The 14,597-nt window shown below is 35.8% G+C and overlaps 1 protein-coding gene across 5 annotated transcripts in view; it reads right to left on the minus strand.

Moving 5' to 3' along the window:
* The window catches only part of JMJD1C (jumonji domain containing 1C), a 330,895-nt gene that overhangs the window by 190,236 nt on the left and 126,062 nt on the right, over positions 1-14,597 (minus strand). Inside the window, exon 1 of one of the 5 annotated variants that reach the window (XM_049108974.1) lies at positions 11,999-13,199. The exons of the other annotated variants lie outside the window; for them this stretch is intronic. The gene's annotated coding sequence lies outside the window, so the exon portion shown is untranslated. Of the gene's footprint in view, positions 1-11,998; positions 13,200-14,597 lie in introns of those variants that run through there. 5 annotated transcript variants of the gene reach the window in all.

The following is a 14,597-nucleotide window of genomic DNA, read 5'->3' on the forward strand; positions in this document are numbered from 1 at the left end:
AGGAAGTTATTACTTCAATCTCCACTGTTGCTCACTACAAACACAACTCTGGGAAATGGCCCAGGTAAAGAGTGGTCAGGGTTTTCCATGTTTGGTGTATCTAGCAAGAATATGCAGGGATGCTTAGTGCCCAAATTGGATTATCTATACCAATACAGGTTAAGATTTTGTATATTGGCTAACTGAATGAGTAACTAATCTAGCCTTATGATGTACTAGTATGTATGTGAGGTGAGGTTTGAGGCATAGTTTCCTTCCATCTATCTGCAAACCTGACAAAAACACTATACACACACACACACACACACACACACACTTACCTGGCTGTTTAATTTTATATTACTTTATATGGACTCCCACCTCATTAACCTCTACTGGGTCCTTCTATTTCCCCCTTAGTAACTAAGGATACAAGATCCTTGAGGGCAATAATTAGTATGCCTTCGTCTTGTTTTTTTTTTTTTGTTTTTTATTTTTTGCATATCTAGTGTCTGGCATGGTGCCTAACTAAAGTGCTCAGCAAATGTTTTTGACTACCCAGCACCATGTAAAACATATACAAGTATAAATAAATGACTAATTTGCAAAAAAATTTTTAAAAAAGGAGAAAAGGTCTTAAATTCAACATGAAAATAGTTGCTTCATTTACGAATTAATCACTACATTCAAAATTCTGTAGGAAAAAAGAAAATTTCACTCAATAAACACTTCTGATTGCATATTAGAGCCTATCATTATGAACAGTGGGAATTCAGAAATGAGAGATATTAGATCAAGAGTTAACGGCTATGGATAGTGTGATTACCATAAAGAGTGAATATGTGAGAAAAAAGCTCAGCAAAATAACCATTAAAAATAATTAATAATTTCATAGTGAACATGTGGTAAATACTTTTGTTAGCCCAAGATACAAAACAGTGATTTCGAAGAACTGGTCTCTAGGTAATTAAAAACCTCACATATTTCTTTTAATACATGTCTTTTACAACAGGTCTCAACATGCACCAATTCTGTTTTATATATGCCTAAGAGCAGGCACTGGGTCCTGTCAGACTGCCAGAGGAACCATTAGCAACATAAAAGAAGTATAAGACTATCACACGATGCAGTTTCTGTTAAGTGACCCATTAAAATTAACCTAACCTTTAAACTCCTCAAACATAGGGCACCTTAGTGGCTCAGTTGGTTAAGTATCTGACTTCCAGCTCAGGTCACGATCTCTGGGTCCTATGATCAAGCCCTGCACCAAGCCCCACAACTGGCTTTTATGTGCTCAGCGGGGAATCTGCTTCTCCCTCTTCCTCTGCTTCTCTCCCAACTCCTGCTCATTCTCTCAAATAAAAATAAAATCTTAAAAAAATAAACTCTTCAGACACAATTACCGTCTATGTGGAGAATGTATTTTTTTCTTGTACACAGCTTGATTGCTTGAAAGTGGCAAATGGATACTAGTCACTTGGACACCTACATTCAACTTACACATACCAAAATAATAGCATATTAAAGCTAAGAATAATTATTTTTGTCTAAATTATAATTTTGGCCCTGTCACTTTATTTTAGGACTTCTCAAGAAGTCACAATCTTTGTCTGCAAATGTTATACAGTTAATTGGGGAAAAATAATATGGGAATAGTAAAAATATCAGCTATATAAAAATATACTAATATACCAATTTGAAAAAAATATTTCAGCTTAGTATGATGGATGTTTTTGGAGTTAAAATTCATTAATAATTATCAAAAAATGTTTGAAAGCTCCTAGGAGAATCCCTTATTTTCCTAGAACTATGAAATAAAACAGTGACTAGTAACTAAGAAAACTTATATTCTCTCACAATATACTATTTTCACTGATATTTATAAAGAAAATTAAAATTACATAATTATTGCCACTGTAAAATCAAGTGATAAAAACAAATTTATCTAAAAGCACTCTAAAAGTAAGAGTGATCTGCATGATGTCATGTGGAGAACGGTGAAGAGCTCCTAGGTTTGGTTCTGTCAAAACCAACAAGGAACCATGGGCTAAAACTATTTAGCCTCTAAAGAACTTTTTGTGTTAAAAATAAAACATTAGACTATATTAACATTCCTCAAACTATACATTATAGAATTGTCATTTCTTTATATATAAATAAGCATTAGGGAAGCCAAATAAGTTATGAACAATCATAAACTAATAAGTTACAAATGTCTAACTTTATCGGAGGTCTTCTCAAGGTTTTTAATGATACCAATGTTTACTGTGATTAAGAGAGTTTATACCATGAGATCTTCCCCAATATATATGTCCATAAAATCTCCTATTATGAGATACCTAATAGAATATTTCTCTATAAAAATAGCAGTATTGGTGGGGTGGGGGGAATGGACTAGTTTTTCCACAAGATTTACCTATCTATATAAATCTATATAAATAATTTTGTGAGGGCAGCCCCGGTGGCTCAGCGGTTTAGCGCCACCTTCAGTCCGGGGCCTGATCCTGGAGACCCAGGATCCTGTCCCACGTCAGGCTCCGAGCCTGACGACTAGTTTTCCCTCTGCCTGTGTCTCCGCCCCTCCCCCCTCTCTGTGCCTCTCATGAATAAACAAAATCTTTTTTAAAAAATAATTTTGTTAAAAAAAAAAAAAAATAAATAAAAATAATAATTTTGTGATAACCAATGGGGTGGGGAGCTTAAAACTTGGTCATCTCTGCCCAAATACTGAAAAAATTCTAAATGTGGGAGTGTAAGCGCCTGGTTGATTGGATGGGTTAAGTGTCTGACTCTTGATTTTAGCTCAGATTGTGATTTCAGGGTCCTGAGATAGAGCCCATGTTGGGCTCTGTGCTCAGCACAGTCTGCTCTGGATTCTCTCTTTTCCTCTCTCTATGCCCCTATCCCCCAGCTCACAGCTCGCTCACTCTTGCCCTTAAATAATAAAATCTGTCAAAACTAAACTTTAAATGTAATATTAAATTTATGGGGTTTAGAATATAACATAGTAAAGTCCAAAACTTTTTTACTGAAGACATAAATACTGACCTATGCTTTGATAACCAGAATCTTTAACCACGGCCTAAAGTTCATACATTTAAAAAATCAGATTACCAAATTAAAAATATAATATGACAGATTGTTAGTTTACCTCCTTCTCTAAAAAATAAAGCACACTTATCTCAAAAGACAGACTGTAAGGGATGCCTGGATAGCACAGTCCTATAAGTGCCTGACTCTTGGTTTCAGCTCAAGTCATGATCTTCGGGTAGTGAAGCTGAACCCCATGTTGGGTTCTCCACTCAGCAGGGACAATAATCTCCCCCAAAACACCCTTCCCAGATACATCACAATGGGGGTTAGGATTTCATAACCTGAAATATTGGGTCCATAATAACAGCAGCAATTAAAATTTGAGCATTTACACTGTGTTTGGCAAGGTTTTTGGTTTTTGTTTGGTTTTTTAAAGATTGTATTTACTTATTCATGAGAGACACAGAGGGAGAGAGGCAGAGACACAGGCAGAGGGGAAGCAGGCTCCATGCGGTGAGCGCGATGCCAGACTCATCCCGGGACTCCAGGATCATGCCCTGAGCCAAAGGCAGATGGGCTTAACCGCTGAGCCACCAAGGTGTCCCCTGGCAAGGTTTTACAGAAAAGAAAAATAAGGCATAGGAAAGTTAAGCAACTTAATAGCTTTTAGACAATTATGTCAATAATGATACACAAATGAAAACACCTAGTTTAGTTCTCTGTTTTTTTAGTAGCACACTGAAAAACCTAAGAACTGCTGAATAGCTCAGGAGGAGGAAAACCATCAGTTCAGTTTTTTAACATCAGGTTGCCTGACAGAACAGTAATTTCTGGACATTTGAAAAAGTGAAAGAGAGAAACAGCTTGATCAAACAAGAAGGAAAAAGCCTTCCAGGAACTCAAATTCTGAGAATGCTTTTAAAGCTTGGGAGTAAATCAATGAAGAAAGCTTTTCTATTGGTTAAGATTTTATTTATTCACGAGAAACACAGCGAGAGGCAGAGACAAAGGCAGAGAAAGAAACAGGCTTCCCACTGGGAGCCCAATGTGGAACTGGATCCCAGGATCACGCCCTGAGCCAAAGCAGACACTCAACTGTTGAGCCACCCAGGTGCCCCTATAGATTAAGAAAAAAAGGGTACCTAAGAATAGTTTACAAGTCTGAAGATACAAGGATGTAACTAGAGAGTTTAAAGGAGAGGGACAGCAATTGAAAAATATAAGGAAGAAAAATCCAAGTTAAACGCAAAGTCCTGTGTATTACAAATGCTTGTTAATATATATCCAACATAATTTATTTAGAAAAAGCCTCAAAATTCTGGTTTTAATCTTTTGAGGCATAATTAGAGATTATACTAAGTATAATGTTTTTATAGAAAAGAGGTCAAATACAGAAGCTCCCATAAACGTATATATAATTCCAATTCCTAGGAGTAATTTTTAAAGTAGGTTGGAAATCTTAGGAGACAATATGAATATCAATCATCTTCTAAGTATGTATTAGCTTTTGATTTCCTTTCCCTAGCAGTTGCTTATTAGCCTCTTAAACTCAGTGCTAGAGCTCCACAGTTTTGAAAATGTACTTTCAATCACCCAACCGACAAATCTTTTCTATAACTATTATTGCTACTGACTTTGGATCCAGTCATTCCTTTTAGATATTTCTGTCCTAGCTACAAGAGACTTTGTTCCTTCCTTCTTAAAAGAAGATAGACAAGGAGAGGAGAGGAATGACAGGAAAAGAAGTATTCCTGAAATCATCCATTTAAGTTAGAATATATAATTCCAATGAAACATTATAGGTGTATAAGAATAAAATAGTGAATAATATTTTACAATTATATTACAACATGTAGTTTTAGTATTATACTTCACTTATTCTGTGGGATCAATGTATTTTATGCTGGTTGTCTAGAGAACATAAGCAATGTTTAAAACATTGTTTCTAAGGAAAAACTTATACTTAGTAAAAGATAACAGACTTAAAAATTTATTTGTGAAATATATCTGCTCACATTTTACTTTAAAAAATGAATGTGCATATTATAATACATACCATTCAATTACACTAGATACAGAATTTGAAAGTATAGTTTCCATTACAGGTTGAGCTTTAAGAAATTCACAACCAGGAAAGTAAAATATCTGCCATAATACTTACAGATTCTAGAATAATGTCTTTCAACAGGTGAATAAACAAGTTGTGATACATTCATACAATAAATATTACTCAGCAATAGAAAGAAATGGATTCTCAAGACTATCAAGCCATGAAGACCTGAATGCATAAGAATACAAACTGCTAAGTTAAAGAAGTTATTCTGAAAAGGCAATATGCTATATGAATCCAACCATATGAAGTTCTGCAAAAGGCATAATTAAAGGGACAACAAAAAGATCAATAGCTGTCAATTGTTTGCTGGTGGATGAGGGCATATATTTGGAACACAGGGCATTTTTTTGGACAATATAACACTGTATATGATACTATAATGGCTGATCAATGACACATTTGTCAAAACCCATAGAATTATACAACACAAAGAGTGAACTGTAATGTAAATTATGGACTTTAGTTAATAACAACACATAAATATTGTCTCATCAGTTGTAAGAAGTTAATAATTAGGGAAAACTGTAAGGGGTTTAAGCATGATGAGGTATACAGAAACTGTACTTTCCACTCAATTCTGCTGTGAACTTAAAACCATTCTAAAAAAATAAAGGCTATTATTTTTTAAAAATACAGTTTACTATTTTTTTGAAAATGGGCTGATATTGCATGTAATACGTTCATTTAAAATAATCAGAAAGCAAGTTACTTGTGTCAAAATCAGATTTTAGTGTCACAAGAAGGTATATAATCAGTTCATACATTAAGAGAAAGAACTGAGGATGGAAAATAACTTCAGAGCAGGGACTCTATGCAGTTCAGTGCCTTTCATAATGCACAACTACATGCAATAAGGAACTAATACAACATCCTTGAAGAATCCAGGGGATGCAAGGTACAGATAAACCATTAAGATTCAACATTATTCATAATAAAACCTAACTATAGCCTCAGTACTCTTGATGGGGAAAGAGGGAGAATTATAAATTTATTGCCTTGTTCTTGAAGCCAAAAGTTAGTATGGAAGGCTCCAAAAGTACAATAAATTGTCTTTACATTTTAATACAGATCCAGCAATGGATTTTCTAGCCATAATAGGTAGAGAATCGAAAGCTAGGTCAAGTAAGCAAAGGTGTCCTCCACATTTTGATCTTTCTTCCATAGGTTATACTCTCTGTTTACACAATACACACACACACACACACACACACACACACACACACACTCTCTATTCCCAAAAACATGTGAAAGACAATTTGGAAGCGCAGGAAATTTGAATGGTTTCAGATTCAACTGAAGATCAAAGAAAGTGAGGTGTCAGAAAGTCCACATGATCTTCCCTAGCTAAGCACCAAGGACCTGTGATAATTGTGTGATAATTGCGTCTTGGTACATAGCATATATGGGTGAAACATATAACAATGGCTTTGCAATGGGCCCTTTGTAGTCACACCTATTATCCCTGAACAAGTAGAAAATCAGCAAAGCATGTGATAGGAATGAATGGTCTGAAATGCTTGACAAAAATGGTAGGCCCATTTTCAATTAAAAAAGAGAGAGAAAAAAAAAAGAGAGAGAGAGAGACAGAGAGAGAGAGAGAGAGAGAGTTGGAATCTCAAGTTTCTTAGAAAAATAGAAAAAATAAAATACCTACACCTCAAATGGGTGCTCAACCTTAGTATGTGTCTTTATTCAGACAGCATATATTCTAGTACAATAAAGAATGTTAGTTTTAATTATTTTTTTAAATTTATTTATTGATGAGAAACAGAGAGAAAGAGAGGCAGAGACACAGGCAGAGGGAGAAGCAGGCTCCATGCAGGGAGCCCGACATGGGACTCGATCCCAGGTCTCCAGGATCATGCCCTGGGCTGAAGGCAGTGCTAAAATGCTGAGCCACCTGGGCTGCCCCAGTTTTAATTATAATATTTGATGACTTAAATGCTTAAGTGCTACTGAAGTCTCAAGAACTTGGTGGCTGAAATTTTGTTCCCCAATATTTCTATAATACTTTATGCTGGCACTGTCTTCAGACCTCAGGTTGGTAGGAAAAGCCATGTATAACTCTCCAAATAAAAATCTGGATACTGGGATCCCTGGGTGGTGCAGCGGTTTGGCACCTGCCTTTGGCCCAGGGCGCGATCCTGGAGACCTGGGATCGAATCCCACGTCGGGCTCCCAGTGCATGGAGCCTGCTTCTCCCTCTGCCTGTGTCTCTGCCTCTCTCTCTCTCTCTGTGACTGTCATAAATTAAAAAAAAAAAAAAAAAAAATTTGGATACTGAATACTGTAGTTGGCTGAGAGTATAGAAGTATTAAAGACCATTTGATTACCTTTTAATAATATATTAGTAGTATTTAATTAAGTACTAATAGAATTCTGAATGGAATAAAAAGGTATTTATTCTGATGGCCTTTTTCATTTTTTTTAACTTACTAATATTTAAAAATAATGCCTAGAATCTACTTGAAAGTCATAAATGTTTTGGCCTTACAATTCAGGCGATTTTGCACGTCAGGATTATTTTGAAACAGGACAGGGCAGCCCCGGTGGCTCAGCGGTTTAGCGCCGCCTTCAGCCAGGGGTGTGATTCTGGAGACTTGGGATCAAGTCCCATGTCACACTCCCTACATGGAGCCTGCTTCTCCCTCTGCCTCTCTTTCTCTCTGTGCCTCTCATGAATAAATAAAATCTTTTAAAAAAAAGAAAAAAGAAAGAAACAGAATAGACGATTTATGGAATCTTCCCACAAATATATCCTAATCCTTACAAATGACAGAATAGAGCCACAGAAAGGGATGTGATCAACTACTTCCATTTTTTTGGTACTCAAATTATTTAACTGTATCAAAGATGTCTTCATTGAGAAATTCTTTTACAATCAGTAGCAGTTAAAGGGATCAAATAAAGAGATGATGAAATATTGTTTTAAAAAGAGACAATGAATGTTCACCTTTATTAAGTTATTCAGTTTTAATACCATAACTTAGCCTCCAAGTTTTCTAAATTTCTCAACCACAGTGAATTTTTACCTCGTTTATACTCCATCTCTCCAGACCTTGTCATCTTCCAGAACTACTCCATATCAGAAATCTTTTCTTTTTCTTTTATTTTAGAGAGGGAGGGGGAGAGGGACAGGGAGAGAGAGAATCTTAAGCAGGCTCCATGTCCAGCGCAGAGCCCAACATGGGACTGATCTCACAACCTGAGATCATGACCTGAGCTGAAATCAAGAGTTGGGCACTTAACCAGTGAGCCACCCAGGTGCCCCAACAGAAATCTTTAACAATCTATTATTTCTAGGATGCCTGGGTCGCTCAGTGGTTGAGTGTAGGCCTTTGGCTAAGAGCATGATCCCAGAGTCCAGGGATTGAGTCCGGCAGCAGGCAGGGAGCCTGCTTCTCCCTCCCTCTCTTTATGTCTCTGCCTCTCTCATGAATAAAAAAATAAAATCTTTTTAAAAAAAATCTATTATTTCCTTCTGTCCCTCATTTCACATTGACCTTGAGTATTCCATTTTCAATGTCTACCAACCATTCATTCATTCAGCAAATACTGATTAAGGATACCACTCAGTACTTGCAATCATACCTCTTTTTCAACTCACCTGAACCTTACATAGTCCTTTATCAGGTTTCTGAACTTCCTTGCTTTAAAAAGCATTTCAGAAGTCTGCTTCTCAAAAACAATATTCTATCACTTGAACTAAGCCAGAAGTCTCTTTTTCTATCATCTTGCAATGCACTTACACATCTACCAATGTATTTAGTAGTCTATATTGAAATCGTTTGTATATTCTCAACTAAATTATGTCAGTTAATGGTACTGATCCAATTTAGAAAATAAGGAATGAAAAACAAAATTGGCTTGGTCTCAAGTGGTAGGGAACTGAATTCATTATTATAACTCTTTTGGAGTCATGTTTTTTGAGCCATGATAACATGGTTACCATTTAAAGCCTTAATCTTCCTTCAACTATAAAGGTTAGTTCTCTCTTGCAGATTAAAGTATGAGTTGAAAAATATGAGAAAAATACATGAAGAATATCCCTTATCTCAAAAAAAATCCCCAAACAATCTGCACTTTTGAGGCTATATGAATATTCTGACTAAATATACCTATATCCCTAAAAGAAGTACAAAATATATAAAAGATTCTATTAGGGTGAGCCAATAATCTAGTTCAATGAAGAATGACCTCTGACTGAAGCTAAGATGAAGAACCAGAGCCCAACAATCAAAGTACCAGAGAGAGGTGGGAAGTCTTGTGTGGGAAGAGCATGCACACTCCTGGTCCTAATTAAAATAGTTGGTAGGATTTAAAGATAAGAAAAAATAGACAACATACAGAGAAATCTATCAAAATACTAGAATGTGTATGTGAGAATTGTTAAAACACTAATAAAAGAAACCAAAGGTTCCCAATATATGGACAGATACACTGTTCATTAATTTAAAGACTCAATATTAAAAAATAAATTCGGGGATCTCTGGGTGGCTCAGCGGTTTGGCGCCTGCCTTTGGCCCAGGGCGCAATCCTGGAGTCCCGGGATCAAGTCCTGTGTCGGGCTCCCGGCATGGAGCCTGCTTCTCCCTCTGCCTGTGTCTCTGCGCCTCTCTCTCTATCATAAATAAATGAATCTTTAAAAAATAATAATAAAAATAAATTCTTCCCTAAATTGAGCTATAGATTCAAAGCAATTCCAACAAAATTCCTGTAGATTTTTTGCAGACTCTAAAATTTACATGGGAAGGGAAGAGAACAGAAGAGCCCAAACAATGTTGAAGAACAACAGAAAGGTGGAGGACTTACACTGGTTGGTTTCAATATTCAGTATAAAGCTAGAGTAATAGAGTATGGTATTGCCAAATACATAGACACACAAATCAGTACAAGAGAATGAAGTCCAGAAACAGAATCCATACAAAACCAGTAAGTGACTTTTGACAAATGAACATATGTAATTCAAAGGAGATATTCTTTTCAACAAATGATGCTGGGATAATTACACATTCATATTCCAAATAAAAAACCCAACCAGAACTTCAATCCATTCTTCATATTCTATGCAAAAATTAGACCCAAACAGTCCCAGACTTATACTTAAAAGGTAAAACTTTTTTTTTTTAAAGGTAAAACATTTTGAAGAATAAAATCTTCACAAGTTAGGGTTAGGCAAAAAATTCTTCAAAAGGACTTTAGAAGCACAAAACATAAAAGAAAAAATGTGACAAAATTAATCAGATGTAACCAAAATTTTAAAATTTTTAAGATTTTAAGAAGATGAAAAAAAAAAACATTTGAAAAAAGACTCGTATTCAGAATATATAAAGAACTTCCAAATCCAACAAAAAGAAAACCAATAAAAAAACATGAGACAAGATCTGAACAGATCCTTCACCAAAGAAGATACTAACAAGCTATGTCAAATAAACACATGAAAAAGATACTCAAAATCATTAGTTATTAGAGAAATGCCAATAAAAAAAACTACAATGAGATACCATTTTATATCTAACAGAGTGGCTTAAATTTCGGTCACATGAAATGAAAACTTATATTTACACAAGAATCCGAATATGAATGTATATAGCAGTTTTATTTTTAAAAGACAAAAGCCAGGAACAACAAAAATTGGGAATGGATAAACAAACTATGGTACATCTAAATAATGAAATACTTCTCAGCAATAAAAAGGAACAAATGCATGCAATAATATGGATGAATCTCAAATGCTTTTTTTTTAGATTTATTTATTTATTTATGATAGATACACAGAGAGAGAGAGAGGCAGAGACACAGGAGGAGGGAGAAGCAGGCTCCATGCCAGGAGCCCAACGCGGGACTCGATCCCGGGGCTCCAGGATCGCGTCCTGGGCCAAAGGCAGGCACTAAACCGCTGAGCCACCCAGAGATTCCTCAAATGCTTTTAGATAACTGAAAGGAACCTGATTCAAAAGGCTACCTGTTGTATAATTCTATTCGTATGACATTCTGTGAAAGCAAAATAAGAATGATTGAGAATTATGAGTTGTGCAAGGTTAAGAAGAGTGGAGGGGATTTAAAGGTTTAACTACAACAAAGTGATAGCAAAAGGAAATTTTGTGGCAAAGTAATGGAACTGTTCGGTATATTGTTTGGGGTAATAGTCACATTACTATGCATTTATCCTAACTCAAAACTGCTAACTAAAGAAAAGGCAAGTTTTACTCTAATTAAAAAACTACAAGCTGTAAGTAGACAATTTAACTGAAAATCAAAGACAAATGAGCATCATAAAAAAAAAAAACAAGCAGGTAGCCCGAGTGGCCTAGCGGTTTAGCGCGGCCTTCAGCCCAGGGCATGATCCTGGGGTCCTGGGAACGAGTCTCGCATCGGGCTCCCCGCATGGAGCCTGCTTCTCCCACTGCCTGTGTCTCTGTCTCTGTCTCTAATAAATAAATCTTTAAAAAACATACAAAAACTAAAACAAAACAAAACAAAAACAAGCTACTCTCTTCTCTTAAAGGCAATGATGTAATAGTATTATACTTTGGGATTATACTGTAAGGTCTTATATGCCTTTAGGGGTAAAGGATAGAAGATTGAGATGGCAACTTCAAATGTAGGCTATCTCCTAATATGCTGGCAGGCCAAAAATTTCTACAATTATACCACATTATCATGACACAGGTTGATCCCAGGATTCTTTCTCCTTGAAAGAGGAAGGAAAAACCCATCTTAGTGAGTCCTCTGATATATCCACTTCCATCTTTCCCTTTTTCTGCTTTTAAAAGGCAAATGTGGAAACAGAGGTAAGGGTAAGGAAAGATATATAAAAATACTGAAAAAAAAAAAAACACTGAAAACTAAGACTAAATATATAATACATACTTCTCAAATGCCATATAACTGTTAATGAGGCAGCGTCTGTGGAAAGAGAAAGCATTAATAGAAAAGCATATCCCGAAATCAAAAGGACATAATTCTTGGGCCCAGAAAGTTTAGAATATGGAACCCTATCTATAAGCTTGCAACTGTTTTGTTTCCAGAGAGATCTTAGAATGTATATTCCAATTTTTCCAGTAGAAACTAATGGTGTCTTTTCATAATAGGCACAAGGGGGCACTGGAGCACAGAGCATTAAGCATATTTCTGCTACACCTCAGGACTCCTCCTAGGACTGGGGAGTTGTGAGGGAGGAACAGCCGGTATGCATACTATATTTCCATTTCACAATATTTCTATTTTTAGTAAAAGAAAGATTTTACAAGACTGGATTTAAATGTACCCATTTTTTTCCGGCAAATTTATGAAATGAATTTTTCGTTCTATCAAACCTTGTTAACAAAAATTGCCTTGATCTCTTAATTCTTATTAGGTCAACTGTAATTCCAGAATATAATAAATTACCACAACAAAGTCCTTCAAATGAAAATCACTATTATTTACTGATATCACCTTTTAATCTATTGCTCTTTGCTACTCTATGGTAAAAGCTACAAATATAAATTCACAAATAATTCTTCAACTACTTAGTATGCTAGATTAATGCCTCTTATTTTGTATATACAGGCATACTTTATTTTATATACTTCACAGATGCTGCCTTTAAAAACAAAAGCAAAAATAAAAACAAAAAAAACAAAGTGAAGTTCTGTGGCAACCCTGAGTGGATCAAGTCTATTGATGGCATTTTTCCAACTGGATTTGCTCACTTCACATCTCTGTCACATTTTGGTAATTCTTGCAATATTTCCAATTTTTTCATTTTATATATTTGTTAGGTGATCTGCGATAAGTGATCTTTGATGTTAGGAGCATTAATAGTTTTGGGGCAACACAAATCACATCACGTAAGACAGAGAACATAACTGATAACTGTTGCGTAGGTTCTGAATGCTCCACCAACCAGCCATTTTTCCGGTCTCTCTCTCTCTCTCTCCTCAGGTCTCCCTATTTCAAGACACAATAATATTGAAATTAGGTCAATTAATAACCCTCCAACAGCCTCTAAGTGTTCAAATGAAAATATGTCACTCACCTCGCACTCAAAATCAAAAGCTTAAAGTGATTAAGCTTAGCTAGGAAAGGCATGCCAAAAGCCAGGATAGGCCAAAAGCTAGACTTCTTGTGCCAAACAGTTAGCCAAGTTGTGAATGTGAAGGAAAAGTCCCTGAAGGAAATTAAAAGTGATACTCCAGTGAACACATGAATAGTAACAAAGCAAAAACACCCTTAATTGCTGATATAAAAGTTTTAGTAGTTTGAATATAAGACCAAACCAGATACAACATTCCCTGAAGCCCAAACCTAATCCAGAGCAGGGCCCTAACTCTCTTCAATTCTAATTAAGACTGGGAGAGGTGAGGAAGCTGCACAAGAGAAGTTTGAAGCTAGCAGAGGTTGGTCCATGAGGCTTAAGGGAAAAAAGCCCCCTTCAAAACATGTAAGTACAAGGTGAAGAAAGCAGTAAGAACTTATCTAGAAGAATATGCAAAGTTTTCCAGAAGATCTAGCTAAGATAATGAAGATGGCTACATTAAACAAAAGATTTTCAATGGTGGCAAAATAGCCTTCTATTGGTAAATATGCCATCTAAGACTCATAGCTAGAGAGGAGAAGTCAATGCCTGGCTTCAAACCTTTCAAGATAGGCTGATTCTTTTGTTAGGCGCTAATGCAGCTAGTAACTGAATTGAAGCCAATTCTCAACATTATGAAAATCCCAGGGTCCTTAAGAATTATGTTAAATCTCTTCTGCCTGTGCTCTACGAATGGGACAACAAAGCCTGGACAACAGCATATCTGTTTACAACATGGTTTACTGTTATTTTAAAGTCCCCAGTTGAGACTTAAAGCTCAGAAAAAATTTTCCTTTTAAAATATTACTCATTGACAATGCACCTGTGGTCATCCAAGAGCTTTAATGGAGATGTACAAGATTAATGTTGTTTTCTAACCTGTTAGCATAATATCCATTCTGTAGCCCATGCATCAGGGAGTCATTTTGACTGTCAAGTCTTATTACTTAAGAAATACATTTTCATAAGGCTATACCTGTCACAGATGGTGATTCCTCTGGTGAATCTGGACAAAATTAACAGATCTTCCAAAAAGAATTTACCATTCTAGATGCCATTAAGAACAACTGTAATTTGTGGGAAGAAGTCAAAATATCAACATTAACAGAAGTTTAGAAGAAGTTGATTCCAACCCTCATGGATGACTTTGAAGGGTTCAAGACTTCAGCAGAAGTAACTGCAGATGTGGTGAAAACAGGAAAAGAGCTAGAAGTGGAGACTGAAGATGGGACTGAACTGTTGCTATCCCACGATAGAACTAAATGAATGAGGAGTTGCTTCTTATAGATAAGGAAAGAAAGTGGTTTCATGAGGTGGAAATACTCCTGGTGAAGATGTCATGAAGACTGCTGAAATGACAACAAAGGATTCAAAATATCACATAAATTCAGCTGATAAAGTAGCAGCAGG

The sequence above is a fragment of the Canis lupus genome, chromosome 4, assembly GCF_003254725.2.
Source record: "Canis lupus dingo isolate Sandy chromosome 4, ASM325472v2, whole genome shotgun sequence".
NCBI classification, from domain to species: domain Eukaryota; kingdom Metazoa; phylum Chordata; class Mammalia; order Carnivora; family Canidae; genus Canis; species Canis lupus.